We start from the raw sequence: 27,400 nt of genomic DNA, 5'->3' as shown, positions 1-27,400 counted from the left end.
ACACAGGTTTGATCCCTGGGTCAAGAAGACACCCTGGAGGAGGATATAGCAACTGGCTCCAGTATTCTTGGCCTGGAGAATCCATGAACAGAGAAGCCTGGTGAGCTACAGTCCACTGAGTCACAGAGTCAGACATGACTGAAGCAACTTAGTGCTCATGCATGAACTAGAACTCAGAAGGCTCTAGCAATGTTGAAATATACCTTGTCAACACATATGTCTTATGCATTGCAGGCAGATTCTTTACCAACTGAGCTATCAGGGAAAATCTACATACCAACAAGGGAATATCTTAAAAATTTCCCTGTTATACAACCCATCCACTCTATTCCTAATTTTTTCCAAAAAATAGAAAAAGGAATAAAAGCATATGCCCACCCAAACACCTCTACAAAAATGAATGACTTAAAATTTGACACTAAGGTCCACTAATAGAATGGATAAATCAAAATTTGTGTACATCTTTTGAGTTACTTACAATAAGAATGTTCAATTAATATTTTTACTAGGCGGTATCCCTATCATTTGTGTTTTAACTCCCAAATACTTTGCAGCATATAATTTTCATTTACTCAACAACAGCATGTGTCACCTCATGATCTTACCATTGCCACATTAAAACAATTATTTTATAATTGTGCATTATCATTATCCCCTCCAAGCTTTTGGCACAATTAGCACCAACCTCACTAAATTCAAACTTTAGTTCTTGTATCCCTAATATTTAAGGCCCTAAATGAGTCTGCTGAAGATTAAAACCTCCAATCAAATGACCTTTGTATCCTTAATTTATTTACATCTTTTAGTATTTTGTCTTATCAGCAGGCTTCCCTGGTGGCTCAGAGGGTAAAGCATCTGCCTATGATGCGGGAGACCCAGGTTTGATCCCTAGGTCGGGAAGATCCCCTGGAGAAGGAAATGGCCACCCACTCCAGTATTCTTGCCTGGAGAAACCTAGGGACAGAGGAGCCTGGTAGGCTACAGTCCACAGGGTTGCATAGAGTCTGACACGACTGAGCAACTACACACACACACACACACACACACACACACTTCTCAGCAATAAAGTGGTGATTTTTTTTATATAGTACAGAAAGATTTTAATTTGATGACTGTATTTTGAGCTTGTCTATTACTTTTTCTCAAAGAGAAGGGAATACCAGACCACCTTACCTGTCTCCTGAGAATCCTGTATATAGGTCAAGAAGCAACAGTTAGAACCAGACATGGAACAATGAACTTGTTCAAAACTGGGAAAGTAGTACTTCAAGGTTGTATATTGTTGCCCTGCTTATTTAACTTATATGCAGAGTGCATCATGTGAAATGCCATGCTAGATTAAATTCAAGCTGGAATAAAGATTGACGGGAGAAATCGCCAGTCCAGGTTCGATGCATGATACAGGCTGGTGCACTGGGATGAACCAGAGGGATGGTATGGGGAGGCAGGTGGGAGGGAGGTTCAGGATGGGGAACACGTGTATACCCGTGGCAGATTCATGTTGACGTATGGCAAAACCAATACAATATTGTAATGTAATTAGCCTTCAATTAAAATAAATAAATTTATATAAAAAAGAAATATCAATAACTTCAGATATGGAGATGGCACCACTCTAATGACAGAAAGTGAAGAGGAACAAAAGAGCCTCTTGATGAAGGTGAAAGAGGAGAGTGAAAAATCTGGCCTCAAACTCAACATTCAAAAAACTAACATCATGGCATTTAGTTCCATCACTACATGGCAAATAGATGGGGAAACAATGACTGTAGCCATGCAATTAAAAGATACTTGCTTTTATTCTTTGTCAAAGAAAAGCTATGACAAACTTAGACAGTGTATTAAAAAGCAGAGATATCACTTTGCTGACAAAGCTTCATATAGTCAAAGCTATGGTTTTTCCAGTAGTCATGTACAGATGTGAGAGTTGGACCATAAATAAAGCTGAGTGTCAAAGAATTGATGCTTTCAAACTGTGGTGCTGGAGAAGACTCTTGAGAGTCCCTTGGACAGCAAGGAGATCAAACTGGTCAATATTAAAGGAAATCAACCTGAATACTCACTGGGAGCACTGATGCTGAAACCGAAGCTACAAAACTTTGGCCACCTGATGCCAAAAGCCAACTTATTAGAAAAGACCATGATTCTGGGAAAAATTAAAGACAGGAGGATAGGGGGATGACAGAGGATGAGATGGTTGGATAGCATTCTCGACTCAGTGGACATGAGTTTGAGCAAACCCCATGAGACAGTGAAGGACAGGGAAGCCTGGTGTGCTGTGCAGTCCATGGGGTCACAAAGAGTTGGGCATGACTGACTGACTGGACACCTATTTTTCCATCTCAGTATATGGATAATATTCATCAGCTATGGCTAGTTGAGTTACAGACTAAAGAACATCTACTTTCCTTCCTTGAAGGACAAGTTCTTTAGCAGAATATACTGTCCATCTCTTCATTCCACTTGTTTGTTCTCCAACCTCTTGGAATGGCTAATTTAGTTCAGGAAACATTCATTACTCTGAAATTATTATTTTGAATGAACTTTAAAAAACTCTTTCCTTGAAACAACTGCACATAATTCTACATACTGTTGCAGATAATATACTTTCCAAGGATAACAAGTGCTTTGCTGGCAATTACTTAAATTCAAGTGTGGGATTCTTTCTCCCAAATGTTATAGTCTTAGACAAATAGCTGGCTAGTTTAGATCTTGAAAAATGAAAATTTTTCAGTTTCTGTGACAAAACCTTAATAATTTAAAAACTTTTGAGAGCTACTTTGTTGTTACAGGTGTTGAGACTCCTAATTACAGTTCATAATAACGTTTCTAGTAAGTGCATACCCTACATAATATATTTTCCTTGGAAAGAGAACAATTTTATCTTTTGGAAATGCTTGAATCAGTAAAACTAAGCATTTGGGGAGGGGGTGGCTACTGGCCTGTACTGACCACTAAAAAAAAAAAGATTCATCTAAACTACTCATCCTTATTATTGTAACAGAATTCCACTGTGCTTTTCATGTTTCATGAGGAAAATAAGTTTTTTCACAATTCAGATCAGGCACAGGTGTTCATTACCTTTTCTGAAAAGGTAGTTACAAAGGCACTTATCTCTAATAATGGAAAAATGAAAAGGATTCAAAGAATTATGCAGCTTGGTTAAAAGGCAAGAATATTTTTGTCATAATCTATAGTGTATTTGGTTAAACTGTGTCATATAATTCCTAAAGATGGACCTTGCTAAGTGAAAGCAGAAAAAACATATTTTATCCATAGAAGATTCAGCTAGAAAAACCATTATCTCCGTGAAGAACATAATTTTGAGGACCTTGTGAAAATAAAAGTGAGAAGCAAACCATAAAGCCATCTTTACTCCATTTAAGAAAGCAAATTTCAGTTATATTCTGAATTTGGCAGTATCTGCAAGTAATTATCTGGAGACATATATTTGAGAAACCCTTAAATAGCAGTTATAATTACTGTAGCAAGAGGAGATATTATTCTGTCCAGATTTTGTAAGTTGAAACATTTCTCTTGTAATTATTTAACCACTTTAAATTATAAGCTAACTTGATTGTTGGAGCTAGAATTTTGACTTCAAAGCTGAGTCTGACAATACTCTCTGTCTGCCTCTCTTCCTCTGTGGTAGTCTTCAATTTCCATTCATTAATGGGGTGTGGCAATAAAGAACTCATCAGTTGCCTGGAAGTAAGTTTTAACCATTACTTACTTGCCACAAAATGGAAACTGGAAGCATCAGAAACAGCCACAACCCCTGAGTTGTCTTCCTCCATGAATTCATATCAGTTATCAAATAATATTTGAGATAGTCATTATATATATTTTCCTGACTAAAAGATATACTTTATTTTTAAAAACCTTTTTAACCATCCTAAGTTAAACAGGAGGCACTGGTGCAAAACAATGACCAAGGAAAGTAGAGACAGATGAATAATTTCTTAATATTCAATTTATAAAACACTACTTTAGGTATTCCAAATTAGCCAACCTGAATTTGTGGAAGAATACAGTGAAAGAAACTCCAGAGAATTCCCTGATGATCCAGTGGTTAGGACTGTACTCTCACTGCCAAGGGCCTGGCTAAATCCCTGATCAGAGAACTAATATCTCATAAGCCACACAGCATGGCCAAAAAAATAAGAAAGGGAAATCTACCTTTGAATGGCATTGCATATTAGAGATGTCTTCTTTATTTTTTATTAAATTAATTAATTTATTTTAATTGGAGGCTAATTACTTTTCTATACTGTAGTGGTTTTTGCCATACATTGACATGAATCAGCCATGGGTGTACATGTATCCTGCCATCCTGAACTCCCATCCCACCTCCCTCCCCATCCCATCCCTCAGGGTTATCCCAGTGCACCAGCCCTGAGTACCCTGTCTCATGTGAGATGTCTTCTTTAAAAGAAAAAAAAAAAAAAACTTTAGTAAATATGTATGTGGGCAACTTGACCTTGGAGTTGACCTAAAAGACATTCTCCAGGTTCAATCTCTCAACAGTTCTTATCCATAAAGACTGGTTGATAGTACTTGGGGGAATAACACCTGGTTTGCATCTTTTTATTTCTAGAAACTAACACTTATTCTAGAATGTGGAAGACAGTATTTACTTGAAAATGAATGAATCTGAATTATTAATATAACACCTAACCTGTTTAAAATATTTCATAAGAATCTCCTGGATTTTAAAAGTCAGTATGGCTATGAGATCTTTTGGGATCTTTTGAGGGAGGTCATTATTATCTTCATTACCTGCAACATAGTTTGGCCTCAGGTAAATAGCAGGGAGGGAACCCAGCTCCATCCATCAACAGAAAACTGGAATAAGGATGTACTGAGCATAACCCCACCCATCAGTACAAGACCCAGTATCCCCCTCAGTCAGTCTATCCCATCAGGAAGCTTTCATAAGCCTCTTATCCTTCTTCATCAGAGGGCAGACAGACTGAAAACCACAATCACAGAAAAATAAGCCATTCTAATCACATGGACCACAGCCTTATCTAAATCAATGAAACTATGAGCCATGCCATGTAGGGCCACCCAAGACAGATCGGTCACGGTGGAGAGTTCTGACAAAATGTGGTCCACTGGAGAAGGGAATCCGTAAACCACTTCAGTATTCCTGCCTTGAGAACTCCATGTACAGTATGAAAAGGCAAAAAGATAGGACACTGAAAGATGAACTCCCCTGGTTGGCAGGTGCCCAAAATGCTACTGGAGATCAGTGGAGAAATAACTCCAGAAAGAATGAAAAGATGGAGACAAAGCAAAAACAACACCCAGTTGTGGATGTGACTAGTGATGGAAGCAAGGTCCGATGCTGTAAAGAGCAATATTGCATTGGAACCTGGAATGTTAGGTCCATGAATCAAGGCAAATTGGAAGTGATTAATCAGGAGATGGCAAGAGTGAACGATGACATTTTAGGAATCAGAGAACTAAAATGGACTGGAATGGGTGAATTTAACTCAGATGACCATTATATCTACTACTGTGGGCAGGAATCCCTAAGAAGAAATGGAGTAGCCATCATGGTCAACAAGAGAGTCTGAAATGCAGTACTTGGATGCAGTCTCAAAAATGACAGAATGATCTCTGTTTGTTTCCAAAGCAAACCATACAATAACACAGTAATCCAAGTCTATGCGCCGATCAATAATGCTGATGAAGCTGAAGTTGAATGGTTCTATGAAGACTTACAAGACCTTTTAGAACTAACACCCAAAAAAGATATCCTTTTCATTATAGGGGACTGGAATGCAAAAGTAGGAAGTCAAGAAACACCTGGCTGCTGCTGCTGCTAAGTCGCTTCAGTTGTGTCTGACTCTGTGTGACCCCATAGACGGCAGCCCACCAGGCTCCCTCGTCCCTGGGATTCTCCAGGCAAGAACACTGGAGTGGGTTGCCATTTCCTTCTCCAATGCATGAAAGTGAAAAGTGAAAATGAAGTCGCTCAGTTGTGTCTGACTATTAGCGACCCCATGGACTGCAGCCCACCAGGCTCCTCTATCCATGGGCTTTTACAAGCAAGAGTACTGGAGTGGGGTGCCATTGCCTTCTCCCAAGAAACACCTGGAGTAACAGGCAAATTTTGCCTTGGTATCTTCCTGGTACCAAGTACAGAATGAAGCAGGGCAAAGGCTAACAGAGTTCTGCCAAGAGAATGCACTGGTCATAGCAAACACCCTCTTCCAACATATAAGAGAAGACTCTACACATGGACATCACCAGATGGTCAACACCAAAATCAGATTGATTATATTCTTTGTAGCCAAAGATGGAGAAGCTCTATACAGTCAGCAAAAACAAGACCGGGAGCTGACTGTGGCTCAGATCATGAACTCCTTATTGCCAGATTCAGACTTAAATTGAAGAAAATAGGGAAAACCACTAGACCATTCAGGTATGACCCAAATCAAATCCCTTAAGATTATACAGTGGAAATGAGAAATAGATTTAAGGGACTAGATCTGATAGACAGAGTGCCTGATGAACTATGGACAGAGGTTTGTGACATTGTACAGGAGACAGGAATCAAGACCATCACCAAGAAAAAGAAATGCAAAAAAAGCAAAATGGCTGTCTGAGGAGTCCTTACAAATGACTGAGAAAAGAAGAGAAGCAAAGAGCATGGAGAAAAGGAAAGATAATAACCATTTGAATGCAGAGTTCCAAAATATAGCAAGGAGAGATAAGAAAGCCATCCTCAGTGATTAGTGCAAAGAAATCGAGGAAAACAACAGAATGGGAAAGATTAAAGATCTCTTCAAGAATATTAGCGATACGAAGGGAACATTTCATGCAAAGATGGGCTCAATAAAGGACATTAATGGTATGGATCTAACAGAAGCCGAAGATATTAAGATGAGGTGGAAAGAATACATAGAAAAACTATACAGAAAAGATATTCACAACCCAGATAATCACAATGGTGTGATCACACACCTAGAGCTAGACATCCTGGAATGTGACGTCTAATGGGACTTAGGAAGCATGACTATGAACAAAGCTAGTGGAGGTGATAGAATCCCAGTTGAGCTATTTCAAATCCTGAAAGATGATGCTATGAAAGTGCTGCACTCAATATGCCAGCAAATTTGGAAAACTCAGCAGTGGCCACAGGACTGGAAAGGGTCAGTTTTCACACCAATCCCTAAGAAAGGCAATGCTACAGAGTGCTCAAACTACTGCACAATTGCACTCATCTCTCAGGCTATTAAAGTAATGCTTAAAATTCTCCAAGCCAGGCTTCAGCAGTACGTGAACCGTGAACTTCCAGATGTTCAAGCTGGTTTTAGAAAAGGCAGAGGAACCAGAGATCAAATTGCCAACGTCCGCTGAATCACTGAAAAAGCAAGAGAGTTCCAAAAAGACATCTATTTCTGCTTTATTGACTATGCCAAAGCCTTTGACTGTGTGGATCACAATAAACTGTGGAAAATTCTGAAAGAGATGGGAATACCAGACCACCTGACCTGCCTCTTGAGAAATCTGTATGCAGGTCAGGAAGAAACACTTAGAACTGGACATGGAACAACATACTGGTTCCAAATAGGAAAAGGAGTACATCAAGGCTGTATATTTCACCCTGCTTATTTATTTATATGCAGAGTATATCCTGAGAAACACCGGGCTGGAAGAAGCATAAGCTGGAATCTAGGTTGCCAGGAGAAATACTAATAACCTCAGATATGCAGATAGCACCATCCTTTTGGCCGAAAGTAAAGAAGAACTAAAGAGCTTCTTGATGAAAGTGAAAGAGGAGAGTGAAAAAGTTGGCTTAAAGCTCAACATTCAGAAAACGAAGATCATGGCATCCGGTCCCATCACTTCATGGCAAATAAATGGGAAACAGTGGAAACAGTGACTGACTTTATTTTGGGGGGCTCCAAAATCACTGCAGATGGTTACTGCAGCCATGAAATTAAAAGACGCTCTCTCCTTGGAAGAAAAGTTATGACCAACCTAGACAGCATATTAAAAAGCAGAGATATTAGTTTGCCCACAAAGGTCTGTCTAGTCAAGGCTATGGTTTTTCCTGCAGTCATGTATGGATGTGAGAGTTGGACTGTGAAGAAGGCTGAGCGCCGAAGAATTGATGCTTTTGAACTGTGGTGTTGGAGAAGACTCTTGAGAGTCCCTTGGACTGCAAGGAGATTCAGCCTATCCATCCTAAAGGAAATTAGTCCTGGATGTTCATTGGACGGACTGATGTTGAAGCTGAAATTCCATTACTTTGGCCACCTGATGCTAAGAACTGTTTCATTTGAAAAGACCCCTATGCTGGGAAAGATTAAAGGCCAGAGGAGAAGGGGACAACAGAGAATCAGATGGTTGGATGGCATCACCGACTCAATGGACATGAGTTGGAGTAAACTCTGGGAGGTAGTGTTGGACAGGCAGCCCTGGCGTGCCGCAGTCCATGAGGTTGCAAACAGTCGGACATGACTGAGCGACTGAACTGAACTGATAGCAATGAAGTCTAGTATATATGACATGGCAAAAAGAAAGATGTCTGGTGGCTTATTAAATACTAAAACTTCCTTATGCGTTTTCTATTCCAAGTAAACTGCCTGCTCCTTGCTTTCAGTTTAAATATTTGATGCTCCCTCTTGACTGATATCTCTTCTACATAAATTAATATTTACATACTCTACAAAACTCATTTTCAAGAACTCAGATATCACTTTTTTTTTCACCAGTGCATTTCCAGTGACCAAAATATCCAGAATAGTTTGCAAATAAATGTTATTTCAACAAATATACAAGTTAATAAATAGAGATAATTAAATAAATAGGAGTCATGCCCTTAATGAGAGTCAAAGCCCTTTTCTACTTTATTTTATATGGAGAAAAGTGCATCCTACCTACATGAAGTGTATCCACATGTTCATAAACTGAAAAACATATACCAGTACAGGTCTGCCTAGTAGTCAAGAATTAAGAACTCAAATATATTTTTCAAATAGTCTTACTTGTCATCCTTTTTCTTCTAAAAAAATCACTAAATTCATTCTCAGATTTGACACGCAAAGTTATTTATAATGGATAACATGCAAAGTTATTTATAAGGGATTTATAATGGATACTGTATTTTCAGATGAATTTTAGAATAGACTATTCTGATTGATGTAATATTTAGGTTGTGTAGAATGACTATATTCATACATACCCTACACAACAGCCACATACTTACTTATACTGAGTGCAAACACACATGTGTAATAAACACAGATCACAGGCTCAGCTTTACAAGTTACTAATGAGATGGCCTTCAGAGAGATATTGAATGTTTTATTTCCTCTAAAAGTATGTGATAGAATCACTAGGGATGGTGACTGCATCCATGATATTAAAAGACTCTTGCTCCTTTGAAGAAAAGCTATGACAAACCTAAACAGTGTATTAAAAAGAGATATTTTGCTGGCAAAAGTCTGTATATTCAAAGCTATGGTTTTTCCAGCAGTCAGGTATGGATGTGTGAGTTGAACAATAAAGAAGGCTGGGCATCAAATAATTGATGCATTCAAATTGTGGTGCTAGAGAAGACTCTTGAGAGTCTCCTGGACAGCAAGAAGATCAAATCGGTCAATTCTAAAGGAAATCAACCCTAAATATTCATTGGAAGGACTGATGCTGAAGCTCCGATACTTTGGCCATTTGACGTGAAGATTCAACTCATTGGAAAAAAGCCAGATTCTGGGAAGATTGAGGGCAGGAGGAGAAGGGGTCAATAGAGAATGAGATGGTTGGATGGCATCACTGACTCAATGGACATGAGTTAGAGCAAAATTTGGGAGATTGTAAAGGACTGGGAAGCCTGGATGCTGCAGTCCTTGGGGTTACAAAACAAAGAGTCAGTCAGATACAACTTAGCAACTGAACAACAACAAGGATTAGAACAAATGATGAAAAGAGAGGAGAATAATTTAACTCAGAACCTGACATATGTTTTGCATTAAACTGGATAATTAACATTTTTATTATAAGGGTCAACAATATTTTTTCTAACAATAAATTATATTAGCAATAAGAAATACTGAAAAAATAATTATTCATGAGCTACTTGAGGGCCTGGTAATATATTTTCTTAAATCAGATTTTTTAAAATAAATAACCTAGACCTAAACTATCTTTTTGGAGAAGGCAATGGCACCCACTCCAGTACTCTTGCCTGGAAAATCCCATGGATGGAGGAGCCTGGTGGGCTGCAGTCCATGGGGTCGCTAAGAGTCGGACACGACTGAGTGACTTCACTTTCACTTCTCACATTCATAAATTGGAGAAGGAAATGGCAACACACTCCAGTGTTCTTGCCTGGAGAACCCCAGGGATGGGGGAGCCTGGTGGGCTGCCGTCTATGGGGTCGCACAGAGTCAGACACAACTGAAGCGACTTAGCAGCAGCAGCAAATTATCTTTTAAAATATGCTGACTATAATATATACTGACATACCTTGAAAGTTTATATCAATCCCTGCTGTCCACACATTTAATTCTCTTGTTTGTGTGTATGTGTTTTGAAATCTATTTTACTAGAGAACAATGGCTTTGTACTTTGATCTTTTAAGTGCAAAATTGATGGTAATTCTAATTTAGATACTATATTCCCAAAAGCTCAAAGAACAGATGTATTTTGTAAATACGAGCCAATTTTTCTGCCATTAATCAGAGGCTGCCATTAATCAGAGACTGCCATTAATCAGAAAGGAGCTGTAAGTTGGGGTTTCACAAGACGAGCTTTGGGACCAATGATTCACCAGAAGGACTCTCAGAACTCGGAAAAGCTGTTATACTCATCGTCCTAGGTTATTACACATATAGGTACGCATATATTCCAGCAATGGGAGAAGCGTGAAGAACAATGCCCAGGAGGAGTGTGAAGAACAATGCCCGGGAGAAACCAGACACAAACTTCCAAATGTCCTGTCCTAGAATTGCATGACTTCACTTGTTTTTCATAGCAACAATGTATTATAATATGTGTAAATCATTGCCAACCAAGGACGAACTCCCAAGTCTCAGTATCCAGAGTTTTACTGAAATTCAAACATACAGGCATGCATCTGTATAACTGGCCTCAGCTCAGATGCCAGCTGCCCAGAGCAAAGAAAGACATTACTTATAAATTATATTGCTAGCATAAACTCTCTGATCAACTGATACTACATGGCCCACGGTTTCAAGCATACAAAGAGAGAATTTCACCCTAAATCATACTGTTAGCATAAACTATTTAAACAAATGGTAGTGAATGTTGCAAAGGCCTCTGGCAGATAAAACACTCTTATCCTGTATAATATTGTAAGAGCTTAGATCTCAGGAACCAGCAAAGGACCCTGGCTAAAGACAGGTATTTCCTAGAAATATGCGGGGTTTGCATAACCCAACCAACAGAGTTAATTCTTTCCTGAATTAACTGATTTAAATCTGGCCCTTGAATGCCTTCTATTGGAAAATACATGATAATATTTTCTTGGTTATTGACATTTAGTATAGCATTTATGTACCTGATAAAGTAAAAAGAACAGCATTTTGCATTTGCTTAACATTTCAGGGAGCTAGTATGGTAGAGGCTGGACTGAAAAAAAATTAATCTATTCTATAGGGCCATTACATAAATTTTCATATTTTATGTTATTTAATTACTCAATTTCCCTCCTTAATCTATGTACCATGTGATAAATTTGAACAGGAATATTTAGCATAGAAACAAGCTGATGGTTAGCTAAAGCCAGTTTTTCCTTAGGCAGTAATTTTCCATCAGAATACAGTTTTAAAAGACTTTAATTTGATCTCCAAATATTTTGATAATCAGTACCAGTATTATCATAGAACTTATGGACAGGGAGGCCTGGCGTGCTGCAATTCATGGGGTCGCAAAGAGTCGGACACGACTGAGCGACTGATCGGATCTGATCTGACTGATAATGACAGTATTCCACTATATCACTGTATAATCTTGGTAAAGGTCAGTTCCATTATAGAAGAAATCACTAAGAATTACAGAGATATTTACTATGCCTATCTAGTATAATCAACCCTTGATCACATACTCGCTTTTATTAATAGACATCATGACAACTGACCGGGATTCAGTTGTGGGTTCCAAGTCAATTGGGGACAAAGCAAGAAAACCTCCTAGTCCACATGTTTATATACTGAGGTTGTTTTGATTTTTTTTTTACTTTATGAAAGCAGGTCTTTAAGAATCCCTATCTACAAATGTTATACAGGATAATTCCTATGCTATTGTTTAGTTGCTAAGTTATGTCCAACTTTTTGCCACCCCATGGACTGCAGCATGCCAGGCTTTCCTGTCCTTCACTATCTCCTGGAATTTGCTCAAACTCATGTACACTGAGTCAGTGATGCCATCCAACCATCCCATTCTCTGTCACCTCCTTCTCCTCCTGCCTTCAATCTTTCCCAGCATCAGAGCCTTTTCAAATGAGTCGGCTCTTCACATCTATGGTATACATAGTCCTTATTTATAGGAAATTTGAAGATTATTACAATCTTGACAATATTAATCTTCTGAATCATGCCCCTACCCAGGTTCAGCTCCAAATCAGTTCATCTTGTGATGGATTGCTACTGGACCTAAGCTAACAACTTGGTTGTTGTAGCCAAGCCCAAGTTGGTCAGTGCAGTGTCTACTAGCATGACAGGAATTATTTTACAAATGGCATAAAATTATCTGATGTAAATACTGTGACCTTTCTGTATAACTCAGTCATGTCCCACTCTTTGTGACTATTCAGTCCATGAAATTCTCCAGGCCAGAATACTGGAGTGGGTATTCTTTCCCTTCCTGGCGGATCTTCCCAACCCTGGGATCAAACCCAGGTCTCACACATTGCAGGTGGATTCTTTATCAGCTGAGCCTAACTCTACATTACGAAAGTTTAAATTCTGGTATAGAAACATAGCTTGCCATGACTATATGACAATGTGGAATAATTTTATTTTTGTAAATGTAGAAAATTAATTTTAATTGGAATAAAATACCAAAATCTATCTATAAGGTATAAACTTAACCTCTTAAAATATTCCTTTGTTTTTAGCTTTGAAGCTGGCTATTATCTATTGGGCACCTTTGATCACAAACATCTGTCAACACTCAAAATCACAAAATTTCTTCTGATTTCTTTTATATTTTAGAAGGTGGAGAGTAGACACAGAATTAGATATAGGTTAGATTACTCTGAGGTCCCACAGTTTATTAAGCCACTTTTTGTGAAAACACTATTTTAATTTAAATAACAGAGGTTGCTTTAATGAACTGTAGGATAAGACTAAAGCTTTAGGTAAGCTTCAAAGTGAAAGAGAAAAGTTTAAATAAAGTATGTTATTTTTTTAAGTTTTATCTTAAATGCATTTTTTTAACTATATGGGAAATATTTTATGAGTATAATTAGTTATTTTGAAGGTTATTTCTCTTAGCAAAGAGGTCAGAAAGTGACATTAAATGTAGAGTATGAAAAATTCTTTTAGATTAAAAAATTTAAAAAGACTATTAATGTTATTTTTTCTTATTGTGCAATAGGAAAAATAGAAGAGTTGATTACACATATTAAAATATAGTCTTAATGTGCCAGACCTGTTAGAAATGATATTCTTGGGGGTACCCTGATTTTAATTATGCTTACTTTCTTAATTTTTAAAAAATAAGCCTTGATTAGACTTAATAGGGTGTTTAGATATGTCTTAATATCATTTATGAATTAATCAAAACCCAACTCACTTAATATTTAAAACATTCATCAAGAAACTAAGTCTCTACTTTCATAGAGATTCACTAACAACGTTGTTAACCCAGCTCTACAGAACTGTCTTCATGGCACCTATTTTGTGCTATAGTTCACAGAATTCAGTGGACTTGTTTAAATGAAATCCATTTGAAATCGACATCTTATATGTAGTGTGTGTTTATTAAATTTAATAAACATAGGTTTATGTTTATAGAGAAATGCTTAAACCCACTAATACTTCTAGTGAAATTGGCAGTGGTAACTGAGGAGTTGCACAGAAAATGGTTAATGGAGATGCTGCACATCACCAAATTGAAGTTATATGAGATAATAGCTTTGAGATAAAATTGAAATGGATAAATTAACCTAATCATATTTTATTAAGTGAACAATTTTTAGAAGTTGGAATACATCAATGCAAATGCCTAGAGAAATTAAACAAGCTATCTCTTACTGAGAAACAATTTTTTTTATGTTTCCTAGAAAAGTGGGTCAGCTATGAACTATTATTTTATAAGCATAATAAATTAGACAAGTACATTTTTAAAAGTAATTACCAAAATGTATTCAACAGTATTAATGTCACAGAAGCATATGAAATTTGAAATGAAAAGGTTCAAGTTTAGATAAGAATGGAAAACTAAAATGTATCAAAATGCCATAAAATTACATAATTAAAAAAAACCTTAAATAATTCTTTAAAAATGCAAAGGATGGAAAAGGAACACACACTCAAAGAAAGGGGAAGTGGTAACAGATAAACTTCAAGCACAAAGTCAGCAAATACAAAGAAATTGGAGCATCTTCAAAATTAATCAGGAAAGAATTAAAGAACTGCTTTCAGAATTGCTGGGATAGCCAGGATTCTTCAGCTCTCCACATATGTATCAGTTGTTGGTAGCATGATCAAACTATAAAGCACTACAAGCTAATGTCTTTAAAAACAATTGATGTTATTTAGGAAAGGAAAAGAAAGACATAAAAGGAATCAAACAAAACCTCAGGTAAAACCTTCCTACTTCAAAGACACTAAGTGTGAATTAAGGAAAAGAGGAAAATAAATAGTTCTCTCTTACATTTGCTCCAGACTTAAATCTAGAACTGTCTGAAACTCAAGTGTAGAAACTGGTGACATTCACTGTAGGTGTCGAGGTTAGAGAAGAAGAGCAAAGTCTCAAATTATGAGCATCAGAAAGAATGGACATGTAAATGAGCTACACCTTCATTTCACTAGGGAATAGAACTCATTTTGTCCTACCAAAATTTCAACGAAGGGAACCAGCATAATTAGAGGCCATATTAAATTACAAGTCAAAAAAAATATGCATCTTCAAGCTGAATAGTCATCAAATAATCATTAAATATTTGAGGATAATACAAACATACAAAGAAAGACATTAAACTCAGTACACATAGCCTCCTGCTCCCCCCAAAAAAATGATTCACAGAAGAAAAACTAAAAAGAAAATAGTATAGATATAAGTTCAGAGATATTAAAGAAACTATGTTATCATTAAAATATCAAAGTAAAAATGTTATACATTTAAAAATATTAAATGAAAAAGTTATAAGGTAATCATAGTTTAGGAGAGTAAAGAAAGATATAAGGAAATTTTGACCTTGGAATTAAAAACCTTAGTGCTTCAATTAAAAGAATATTTTATATTGTAGAAGTGAAAAATGAAAAAGATCCAAGAATTACAGCTGAGAATGCAACAAAGTCAAGGAGAAGAAAAAAGTATTTAATGGTCTTTAGGAGATATGAAATGAGAGATTCATTATGAATTTAATCAAATTGCTATGCCACTGTTGCTTCCCAACTTCCTCAGGAGCTTCCTAGGTATAATCTGAAACTGGCATCCACACTCAGAGGGCTGGGAGAGACCAAAGAAAGAGGCAGACCTCCCCCGATTGATGGGGATCCAGTTTAATAAGCCAGGGAATGTAAACACTTCTCTTAGATGACTGCAAGATGAGTAAATTTCTGCATCTGCCCACCAAATACTAAAATTGTACATAGAGTCTTTACTTGAGTTCAGTCCAGACAGTCTCGGCACACATTTCTATTTCAAAGCTGTATCCTTGCAGCAGATTCTGGGAGCAGGGAAGGGCAAGTGGAATGTATATTCAAGGATGAGGGAGAAGGAAGTGAAAGTGTTAGCCACTGAGTCATGTCTGACACTTTGCGACCCCATGGACTTTGCCTGCCAGGCTCTTCTGTCCATGGGATTCTCCAGGCAAGAATACTGGAGTGGGTTGCCACGTCCTTCTCCAGGGGATCTTCCCGACCTAGGGATTGAACCCAAGTATCCCACATTGCAGGCAGATTATTGTCTGAGCCACCAGGGAAGCCCTGGGGGAGAAGGGAGGGAGCCTGTAATTGTCTCGCCCAGGTCCACCCCTCCCAGGTCAACCGGTGGTCTTGTCTCCTTGATGACCTCCTCCAACAGTCATCTACTCTACGGCAAAATCCTAGCTACAACTACTCACCTTTCACGCAAGGAGGAATGCTGTGAAAAATGAAGAGTTCATCATCTATTTTCATCAGTCCTTCCCTTCCCTTCACACTCAGAGTGAAATGAAAACGTTGAGTAATATATAGGGATATATTTTATCATTCTTTGTTAATTGATTGCTTTTGGGTTAGCATTTGCAAAAAAATTTAAAGTTTATGGACTGGAACTGAGAAAATGCATATCATTTACAGAAAACATATAATTGAAATTCAAGGAAGTATGAAAAAAATCTATAGATTTTTATTAACACCAGAGTGCAACCACAGTTATATACAAGAATATAATGACCACAACATTTATAGTAATTTCATGTCATTCAAGGCAAAATTAATAATATTAGCATAATTCTACGGATAAAGAGGAATCCTTCTTGTACTGCCCATATATTGTTTCAATGGATCATGAGGAAAGTTTTAACTGACCACATGGGAGGATGTTTTGGCAAGAATAATAAATAAATACAATAGTTTTCTATAATGCTACATGCCATTGCAAAAAGCTCTGGAAATAAGTTACAACAAGCTTTTAAGAGAACAGAACCCTAATGAGAAACCACTCAGTTCTAAAAGATATATCAAAACAACAAAAAGCAACAAGGAAAAATAAAGAATAGTGGAATGATCTGGGATGAATGTTCAGAAAGCAAAAATTGGAAATTTAGAACATGGAGTTTTAGTCCACTTAACCCTGTTATTTGGAGAAGGAAATGGCAACCCACTCCAGTATTCTCGCCTGAAAAATCCCATGGACAGAGAAGTCTGGCAGGCTACAGTCCATGAAGTCTCAAGATTCGGACAACTTAGTGACTAAACCAACCCTATTATTATCTTCATTTGAGTCATATGTGCTTTAGTCAGTTTTGGCTGCATTAAGAAAAAACATAGACTGGGTGGCTTAAATAACATAAAATGATTTCTCAAAGTCCTGGAATGTGGGGAGTCCAAGATCAGAGTGCCACCATGGTTTGGTTCTGGAGCAAGTCCTCTTCCTGACTTGCTGAGTCCTGTTTTGTAGAAAAAATGCTCTGGCTTCTTCCTTTTAATAAGGACACTGATCCCATCAGGATGCCTCCACCCTTGTCCCTTAATTGCTTTGCAAAGGCCTCACCTCCAAATACCATCACAATGGGAATTACTGATTCAGCCAATGAATTTTTAGGGGACATAAACATTCAGTCTATAGCAGTATGTTCAGGGAAAAAAAAATCTTAAATCAGAGCAAACAGACTACAAGAAATATCAATGCTAGAAATACCAGATATGCCTAAACTAAGGTTTCAATTAACATTTCTTTAACCTAGAGTATTATTATTGCTTTATTAATACCACTCATTTTTAAAGACTAAGAAAATGGAGTTAACAAAATTAAAATTTTCATCATGCCAGGACCTATGTATAGCTGCATCCAATTTGAATTGTTTCCTTATTAGAATCAACAATAGATGCCTTTACACTTTTTAAGCTTTTCAACATGATCAATAAAGAACACAAAAATCTTACTGTTATAGCATTGTTTTCATTTTATTAGTGTTATAAAACTAATATATGCACTTGAAAAGAAAATAAAACACACAAAAAAGTTCTCTCGGCCCACCTCGCCATTTCATAACCCTCAGTTTTTTACATCTCTTTATGTATCAATTTTAGACACTACATGAATTGACTCTAGAAAATAAAAGATGATAATTTCAGCTCACATGACTAAACTATCACCTCCTGAGAGCCTCCTTCATATATGATTGGGCTTTTTTTAGATGTACAATTGTTGCCATTAATTCAATTAGTTATTTTCATAAAATTTCTATAATATAAAATTTTGAAAAATTAAGTTTATTCCTTCAAACTATTTGTTTCTTGAATCTGTATTATATGGGGATTCTTAACTATTTTGTAGGATAATTTTCCCTCCTTTATCATTGTCTTTATAACTTCATAGTTTATAAAGTACACATTTCATTTTATAAACAAAACTACATTTTGCTGTTCACCTAAAATGTTTTTTCTAAAAATACAAACCAATGAAGAATGTTTGGATTAGAACAATTGCATAATTAATATTCAATGTAAAATGAAGTGATGATATATTTCTAGTGGAAAATTAAAAGCAGTTATATAGCATAAAAAGTTTGTTGCTTGAGGTTATTTTTGTTATAACATGGATTTGTTTTGCTAGTGTTCTGAGAAAGGGATACAGAAGGGAGAAGACATGTGAATATTTCCATTTTTTCTCTTAAAGATGTTTTTCTTATGCTCTAAGAATTCCTCTTATATCACATTCTGTTTTTGCTTTATGCATATATTAACTTTCAAAATACTTTTGAAGACATTTTTTAAGATTTTAAAAAATGTATCTCTCTGAGTAGTCTTTTTTTATAACCAATCTGTGCCCTCTGGATCTTCTCAGATCTAATGCCAAATGTGTTTTCTGTCTGTTATATAATGGGCTGCCATCACATTACTCCAAGTTATGGCTCAGTAGGTGAAATAAATTTAAGCTCATGATGAACAGCTCTGCTCTCACAGTCTTTTAGCATCAACCAGTAACATGAAAGGATTCACTTTACAAGTGATTTTTTTTTTGGCAGCAAACTAAGTATTTTCTCCATAATCATAGAATTTTACCCTGTGATTCTCACAGAGGGGTGGTAAGGGCACCACCCAGCATTTTTATCTATCACAGATAGCACCACAGGATCTGCTGGGTGATCAGACCAGGTAATTATAAGCTGGCCACACAACTGAACCCTGCAGAGGGCTGGGTCTCATTTAGAGATCACAATGTATGCATGTATGTGTGCTCAGTTGTGTCCAACTCTTTGATACCCCACGCTCTGGAACCCACCAGGCTCCTCTGTCCATGGGATTCTCCAGGCAAGAATACTCGAGTGGGTTGGCATTTGTTCCCCCAGGGGAATCGTCCCGACTCAGGGATCGAACCCATGTCTCTCGTACCTCCTGAATTGGCAGGGAGATTTCTTCACCGTTGAGCCACTTTGGAAGCTCAGAGCTTGCAAGAATCTTGATCAATAATGCCTTCAATTTCCAAAAGTCCACCAAGCAATGTGACTCTTAATAGCAGTATGTGAGACACAAAGTTTTGTGTTTTAAATTAGAGGGAATATCTTATGAATGTGAGCAGGTGTGTCACATCTCCTCATTTTATGAAGTTTCTCTCCCATGCCATAGGATCAATGTTTCTACAGTTCATTTCAGTCACGACCAACTCTTTGCAACCCCATGGACTGCAGCATGCCAGACCTCTCTGTCCATCACCAACTCCCGGAGTTTACTCAAATTCAGGTCCATTGAGTCGGTGATGCTATGCAACCGTCTCATCCTCTGTTGTCCCCTTCTCCTCTTGCCCTCAATCTTTCCCAATATCAGGTTTTTTCAATAAGTCAGTTCATCACATCAAATGGCCAGAGAATTGGAGTTTCAGCTTCAGCATCAGTCCTTACAATGAATATTCAGGACTGATTACCTTTAGGATGGACTGGTTGGATCTCCTTGCTGTCCAAAGGACTCTCAAGAGTCTTCTCCAACACCACAGTTCAAAAGCATCAATTCTTTGGACCTCAGCTTTCTTTATAGTCCAACTCTCACATCCATACATGATTACTGGAAAAATCATAGCCTTGACTAGACAGTCCTCTGTTGGCAAAGTAATGTCTCTGCTTTTTAATATGCTGTCTAGGTTGGTCATAACTTTTATTCCAAGGAGCAAGCATCTTTTAATTTCCTGGCTGCAGTCACCATCTGCAGTGATTTTGGAGCCCCCCAAAATAAAATATGTCACTGTTTCCACTGTTTCCCATTTATTTGCCATGAAGTGCTGGGGCTCGATGCCATGATCTTAGTTTTCTGAATGTTGAGCTTTAAGCCAACTTTTCACTCTTCTCCTTCACTTTATTCAAGAGGCTCCTTAGTTCTTCACTTCCTGCCATAAGGGTGGTGTCATCTGCATATCTGAGGTTTTTGATATTTCTTCTGGCAATCTTGATCCCCGCTTGTGCTTCATCCAGCCCAGCATTTCTCATGATGTACTCTGCATAGAAGTTAAATAAGCAAGGTGATGATATACAGCCTTGACATACTCCTTTCCTGATTTGCAACCAGTCTGTTGTTCCATGTCCAGTTCTAACTGTTGCTTCCTAACCTGCATATAGATTTCTCAAGAGGCAGGTCAGGTGGTCTGGTATTCCCATCTCTTTCAGAATTTTCCACACTTTATTGTGATCCACATAGTCAAAGGCTTTGGCATAGTCAATAAAGCAGAAATAGATGTTTTTCTGGAACTCTCTTGCTTTCTCCATGATCCAGCGGATGTTGGCAATTTGATCTCTGGTTCCTCTGCCTTTTCTAAAACCAGCTTGAACATCTGGAAGTTCACGGTTCACGTATTGCTGAAGCCTGGCTTGGAGAATTTTGAGCATTACTTTACTAGCATTTGAGATGAGTGCAATTGTGCCATAGTTTGAACATTCTTTGGCATTGCCTTGGTTTTGGATTGGAATGAAAGCTGACCTTTTCCAGTCCTGTGGCCACTGCTGAGTCTTCCAAATTTGCTGGCATATTGAGTGCAGCACTTTCACAGCATCATCTTTTAGAATTTGAAATAGTTCAACTGGGATTCCATCACCTCCACTAGCTTTGCTCATAGTGATGGTTCCTAAGACCCACTTCACTTCGCATTCCAGGATGTCTAGCTCTTAGGTGAGTGACAACATCACTGTAGTTATTGGGTCGTGAAGATCTTTTTTGTAAAGTTCTTCTGTGTATTCTTGCCACCTCTTCTTAATATCTTCTGCCTCTGTTAGGTCCATACCATTTCTGTCCTTTATCAAGCCCATCTTTGTATGAAATGTTCGGTTGGTATCTCTAATTTTCTTGAAGTTATCACTAGCCTTTCCCATTCTATTGTTTTCCTCTATTTCTTTGCATTGATCACTGAAGAAGCCTTTCTTATCTCTCCTTGCTATTCTTTGGAATTCTGCATTCAAATAGGTATATCTTTCCTTTTCTCCTTTGCTTTTCATTTCCCTTCTTTTCAAAGCTATTTGTAAGGCCTCCTCAGACAGCCATTTTGTTGTTTGTATTTGTTTTTCTTAGGGATCATCTTGATTCCTGTCTCCTGTACAATGTCACGAACCTTCATCCATAGTTCATCAGGCACTCTATCAGATCTAATACTTTGAGTCTATTTCTCACTTCTGCTATATAATCATAAGGGATTTGATTTAGGTCATACCTGAATGGTCTAGTGGTTTTCCCTACTTTCTTCAATTTAAGTCTGAATTTGCCAATAAAGAATTCAAGATCTGAGCCACAGTCAGCTCCCGATCTTGTTTTTGCTGACTGTGTAGAGCTTCTAAATCTTTGGCTGCAAAGAATATAATCAATTTGATTTTGGTATTGACCATCTGGTGATGTCCATGTGTAGAGTCTTCTCTTGTGTTTTTGGAATAGGGTGTTTCCTATGACCAGTGCAGGTCAGCAGTGGACTGCCACAGTGATAGGGGCTCTGGGTGCAGCAGACTTGAGTATGGCATAAGCCCTCTTGGAGGAGGTCACCATTAACCCCACCTTAGAGTTGCCAGAACTTACACAGGACTGGGAAATAGACTCTTGGAGGGCACAACAGAAACTTGTGTGCACCAGGACCCAGGAGAAAGGTGCAGTGACCCCACAAGAGACTGACCCAGACTTGCCTGGGAGTGTCTAGGAGTCTCCAGTGGAGTCGTGGGTCAGTGGTGGCCTGCTGCAGGATTGGGGTAATGAGCGTAGCAATATATGCATGGGATCTTTTGAAGGATGTCATCATTATCTTCATTACCTCCACCATAGTTTGCTGCTGCTGCTGCTGCTAAGTTGCCTGAGTCGTGTCCGACTCTGTGCGACCCCATAGAGGGCAGCCCACCAGGCTCCGCCATCCCTGGGATTCTCCAGGCAATAACACTGGAGTGGGTTGCCATTTCCTTCTCCAATGCAGGAAAGTGAAAAGTGAAAGTGAAGTCGCTCCTTCGTGTCCGACTCTTAGTGACCCCATGAACCACCGCCTACCAGGCTCCTCTGTCCATGGGATTTTCCAGGCAAGAATACTGGAGTAGGGTGCCATTTTGGGCCCAGGTAAATAGCAGAGAGGGAACACAGCTCCAGCTATCAATAGATCTGCACTAGAAGATCCTTAACTGTTTTCCCTAATGACTTTGTCCCACAACACAGGTGTCATTTTGTTCCTCTCCTGTGGGGGCCATGACTTCAGTTTAGAAGACTTGTTGAAACAATGTATTCATCTTTTGTAGCTTTTACTTAAAATTAAATCCTGTGTCTGATTTTCAGTATGTTTTGCTCAGAGTCTATACAGGATAAGTTGCTTTAATAATGCCTTGGGGCATTAGTTGTTAGTTGTATGCCTGGATTTGTTGGTTGGCTATTCTGATTTTAGGCAGTTTGGGAAGGTATGTAAAGCATTTTACTGAGTCCTCTCACTCTACAATTCTCACAGTTTTGACTGCCTTCATACATTATAAATGATACTGCTACCTCAAAACACCAATGGTTCACCTTCTGAACACACCATAGTCAAGCGCTGTAGCAAATAATGCTTTATTTTATATTTTTTACCTCTCCATATACCACAAGTTATAACCTTCAATATCTGACCAATGGGTTAAATACCACCTTCAGAATTGCATCCTGAAATTATACTTTCTCAAGGGCCTCTACAACCAAGAGTTGTAACCTGGGTTTGCACCCTGAAGCAAAGCTGGAGTCAAGGGCTTGCATACAGGCAGATTACTTGGGGAAGTGACCCCAAGGAGCAGGAATGAGAGACTGTGATGAGGAAACGGGAGAAAAACGGTTGGGCTGAACCCCACAGGCCTATAAGGGCTGTGCTTGCCTAGCTTCAAAACCAAAGAAAGAGGACAGAGTCAGCAGGAGAGAGATCAGCAGTTTAGTGGATGGGGAAGCTTACCTGTCTGAGGCGAGGTCTTGGGCAGTGCCCCACTATGCACCGTGACCTGCAGGCAGGACTTGGCGGCAGTCATTGCTCCTGCCAGGAGAGGAGCGATTATCAGTTACAAGGGGAATTGATTTCAGCTGAGCTCCCTAGTTACCAGGGAAACCAGTAGAGGAGCAAGCCCCTCACCTGGCCTTTGATGAGAACAATCACCAGCTGAGGCCTGAGGCAAATACAAAAGAAGATCAGTTACAAGCATAGGACAGAGGTAAAAGCAGGCACTGCTCAGGCAGGGGATACACAGAGAACAAGAGAATAGTCATCTTGAGTGGCCTGACCGTACCAAACACAATCCAGCTGTGAGTTATTGAGCTAAATACTATACTGGGGAGCTAGAGTTTGATCCCCCTGGGACCTTTAAAGGGTTATGTAGAATGCACCTGAGAATTGACTCCTTGAGTATGTGTGGGTGTATGTATGCCTGTGTGGGTGTATATATATGTGTGTGTGTGTGTATTACAATCAGAGTTTATAATTGCATTTAACTCCCTTACATGTACGGATTTGCACATGAATCAGAATTGCTGAGCTGGTTCCCATATTTGAGAAAACTGCTGCTGCTAATTCACTTTAGTCCTGTCCAACTCTGTGTGACCCCATAGACGGCAGCTCACCAGGCTCCCCCGTCCCTGGGATTCTCCAGGCAAGAACACTGGAGTGGGTTGCCATTTCCTTCTCCAATGCATGAAAGTGAAAGGTGAAAGTGAAGTCACCCAGTCAGGTCTGACTCTTTAGTGACCCCATGGACTGCAGCCCACCAGGCTCCTCCGTCCATGGGATTTTCCAGGCAAGAGTACTGGAGTGGGGTATCATTGCCTTCTCCATTGAGAAAACTAAGTGTCTAATAAAATCTATGTTGTGAAAAGCTGTCATTATTTTTAAGACATAAATAAATTTTCAAAAACAGAATTGCATTAAATATGTGAATCAAATGATTCTCACAGGAGATGATATCAAAATTACCAACACAACCTGCAATATCATTAATTAGAAACTAAATAAACAGGATTTTCACTGTGGATTAATATTTAATTAATTACACTATAATTACTTGTTTATTAACTAATATGCGTTATTTTTTGGCTATACTGCTTTTCATCATATACATTTGGCCATAGCACATGTATTTGCTGTAGAAAATTGGGAAATACTCATTGATAAATATATGTATGAAAAGAATACATGTAATTCTTGACATAATATTTCTCTCTCAAAGAGGTGTATTTTCTGTTTGGATTATGTTTCTATTAAATTGCTAAAGCAATTTATTTGGTCAGTATGTTTTTTTCCTGTTGTCTGGGGTTTTTTTATTTAAATGAAAGGAGATATATAGTTATTCTGCTTTAAGGTTCATACAGAATTCTGACAGAAAATATGTCTTTGAAGAATCTAATAACAAACCAGCAAAATAAAATAAAACATAAATTGAGTTTTAATGTGATAATTGTTGGACATTCCATGTTAAGAGAATAATTGGTATACGGTGTATGTAGGTAACTTTATCATATTATAGAATGTTTGATTTCTTAGGTGTTGTGGCTACTTTCTCTCATGCTCAGTCGCTTCAGTCGTGTCTGACTCTTTGTGACCCCATAGCCTCTAGTCCACCAGGCTCCTCTGTCCATGGGATTCTATAGGCAACAATGCTGCTGCTGCTAAGTCGCTTCAGTCGTGTCCGACTCTGTGCGACCCCATAGACGGCAGCCCACCAGGCCCCTCCGTCCCTGGGATTCTCCAGGCAAGAACACTGGAGTGGGTTGCCATTTCCTTCTCCAATGCATGAAAAGTGAAAGTGAAGTCGCTCAGTCGTGTCCAACTCTTCAAGACCCCATGGACTGCAGCCTACCAGGCTCCTCCGTCCATGGGATTTTCCAGGCAAGAGTACTGCAGTGGGGTGCCATTGCCTTCTCTGATAGGCAACAATAAGCTCAGCTAAAACAGTGACTGTTTCTCTAACAGGGCTGTTTTGATTGAGGAACCTGGCTCACCGTGTGCTCGACTTGACTTATAATGTATGAACTGATGTGGTCACTTGCTCTCTTGTTACTTATTCACAAAGAACCTAAAATTTGTCCTTAGCAGAATTCTGCACTCTAATAATTTATTCTATTTATTACTCATAATTAACTGTGTAATATCCCTCTGATTAAATTAATTAAACACTAAAAAGCAGATGTTGTTTCCGTATTGGTGATGACTTTATAGTTAATGCCAGAAACTATTCTAGCTAATTCTTAAGTGATTGATTTTTGACCAGCAAATTAGACAATCATACATTTTAAAATATACCACTCCCTCAAATTCTCTATAACCTACCATGTCTTACCCCCTTGAACTTTGACTGGGATTCCATTGTAAGAATAGTCTACTTACTTCGATGTGGGCTTTATCTTTAGGGAATCACTAGATAGATTTTGGAGAAGGCAATGGCACCCCACTCCAGTACTCTTGCCTGGAAAATCCCAGGGATGGAGAGGCCTGGTAGGCTGCAGTCCATGGGGTCTCAAAGAGTCGGACACGACTGAGCGACTTCACTTTCACTTTTCTCTTTCCTGCATTGGAGAAGGAAATGGCAACCCACTCCAGTGTTCTTGCCTGGAGAATCCCAGGGATGGGGGAGCCTGGTGGCTGCCGTCTATTGGGTCACACAGAGTCGGACACGACTGAAGTGACTTAGCAGCAGCAGCAGCAGATAGATTTACCTTCCTTTTGTTGTGTGTGCATTATACCAAATGAAACTTTGATACTTTTGGAATGAGAATAATATCTTAACATCTCATTGTTATATTATGTCCCTATTTATTTATCTCTATACTGTATTACATTTACTACACACATCTGATTTAACTTGTCTAGAAACTCATATAACAAGTTTTATATTATATTACATTCTTCTAAAGAGAATAAAGACCCTGTTTGTAGGTGAGCTAAGTATCAATATTAGCTGAAATATAGGTAATTCCTGAAACTTCAGTGCCTTAATACAAAGGAGAATTTTTTTCCATGCATGCTTGAGCTTAGTTGCTGCTGCTAAGTCACCTCAGTCGTGTCCAACTCTGTGCGACCCCATAGACGGCAGCCCACCAGGCTCCCCCATCCCTGGGATTCTCCAGGCAAGAACACTGGAGTGGGTTGCCATTTCCTTCTCCAGTGCATGAAAGTGAAAAGTGAAAGTGAAGTCGCTCAGTCATGTCCGACTCTTAGCGGCCCCATGGACTGCAGCCTACCAGGCTCCTCCATCCATGGGATTTTCCAGGCAAGAGTACTGGAGTGGGGTGCCATTACCTTCTCCGTGAGCTTAGTTAATGGTGGTCATATTAATCAGAAAATATTGTTTCATCTGGTTATTAATGGATGAAAAAAATGGAGTCTCTTTAATTTTTGACAAATAGTTTCCAAAGTCACTTTAGAAATGTGCTCACTCTGCTAATAGATGGAAGAAGAAATAGTCTGAATTCCTTCAGCCAGAATTCAATGAAATATCCTGAATTCCTTCAGCCAGAATTCAATACCATAAGCTTTCCTAGATGCAAGAAGAGATAGGGGATTCTGAGTGGTGCGACCTGAGCAAATCATTTAACTTCTGTGTGTTTCAGTCTACAGCCTGAATTCATATATTCCTACCAAATAATACTGTTTGGATGATCAAATTCAGTGAGGCTATCCACTCATTCAGGCTTCTGATCTCTTCAAGGCTTTAACTCTGTTTCTTCGGTACCTTTGGGGGCATAACAGTTTCTCACAGTTGTTGTGCCTGACATTTAGCAACTATATATGTTCCCTTTTATCCTGCTAACACCATTAAGACTATTTCCTTCATCATGGCTTCTGAAGTTAAATCCTTTAAATTATGCTATCAGTATCCTGCCTGATGCTTAAAAGAAAATTACTTAGCTTTTAAATGCTTCACTTGAGACAAACACATGTCTTGGGAAATATAAATAAATTGATTTTGATTGGATATCTTTTATGAAAAATCAATGATTTATTTCATAAATACACTGGGAATATATACATCATAATTCCACTGAATACTACCTTATTTATATGTAATATTCTCTTTTATTCAAGATGTATTTTC

General features: G+C 38.4%; 1 long non-coding RNA gene across 23 annotated transcripts in view; it reads right to left on the bottom strand.

The window, feature by feature from the left end:
* LOC147349191 (uncharacterized) overlaps positions 1–23,395 on the bottom strand; it is a 284,621-nt gene extending 261,226 nt beyond the window's left edge. For all 23 annotated transcript variants that reach the window (XR_015149550.1, XR_015149553.1, XR_015149555.1 and 20 more), the window contains exon 1: positions 23,275–23,395. This is a non-coding gene — a long non-coding RNA (uncharacterized LOC147349191). The remainder of the gene's footprint in view (positions 1–23,274) is intronic.
* Between the last annotated feature and the right edge of the window lie 4,005 nt (positions 23,396–27,400).

The sequence above is a fragment of the Bos grunniens genome, chromosome 21 (assembly GCF_055505025.1).
Source record: "Bos grunniens cultivar Pamir isolate PY7600 chromosome 21, Bosgru_T2T1.0, whole genome shotgun sequence".
Classification (NCBI taxonomy): Eukaryota; Metazoa; Chordata; class Mammalia; order Artiodactyla; family Bovidae; genus Bos; species Bos grunniens.
This window is presented reverse-complemented; position numbering and strand designations above follow the sequence as displayed.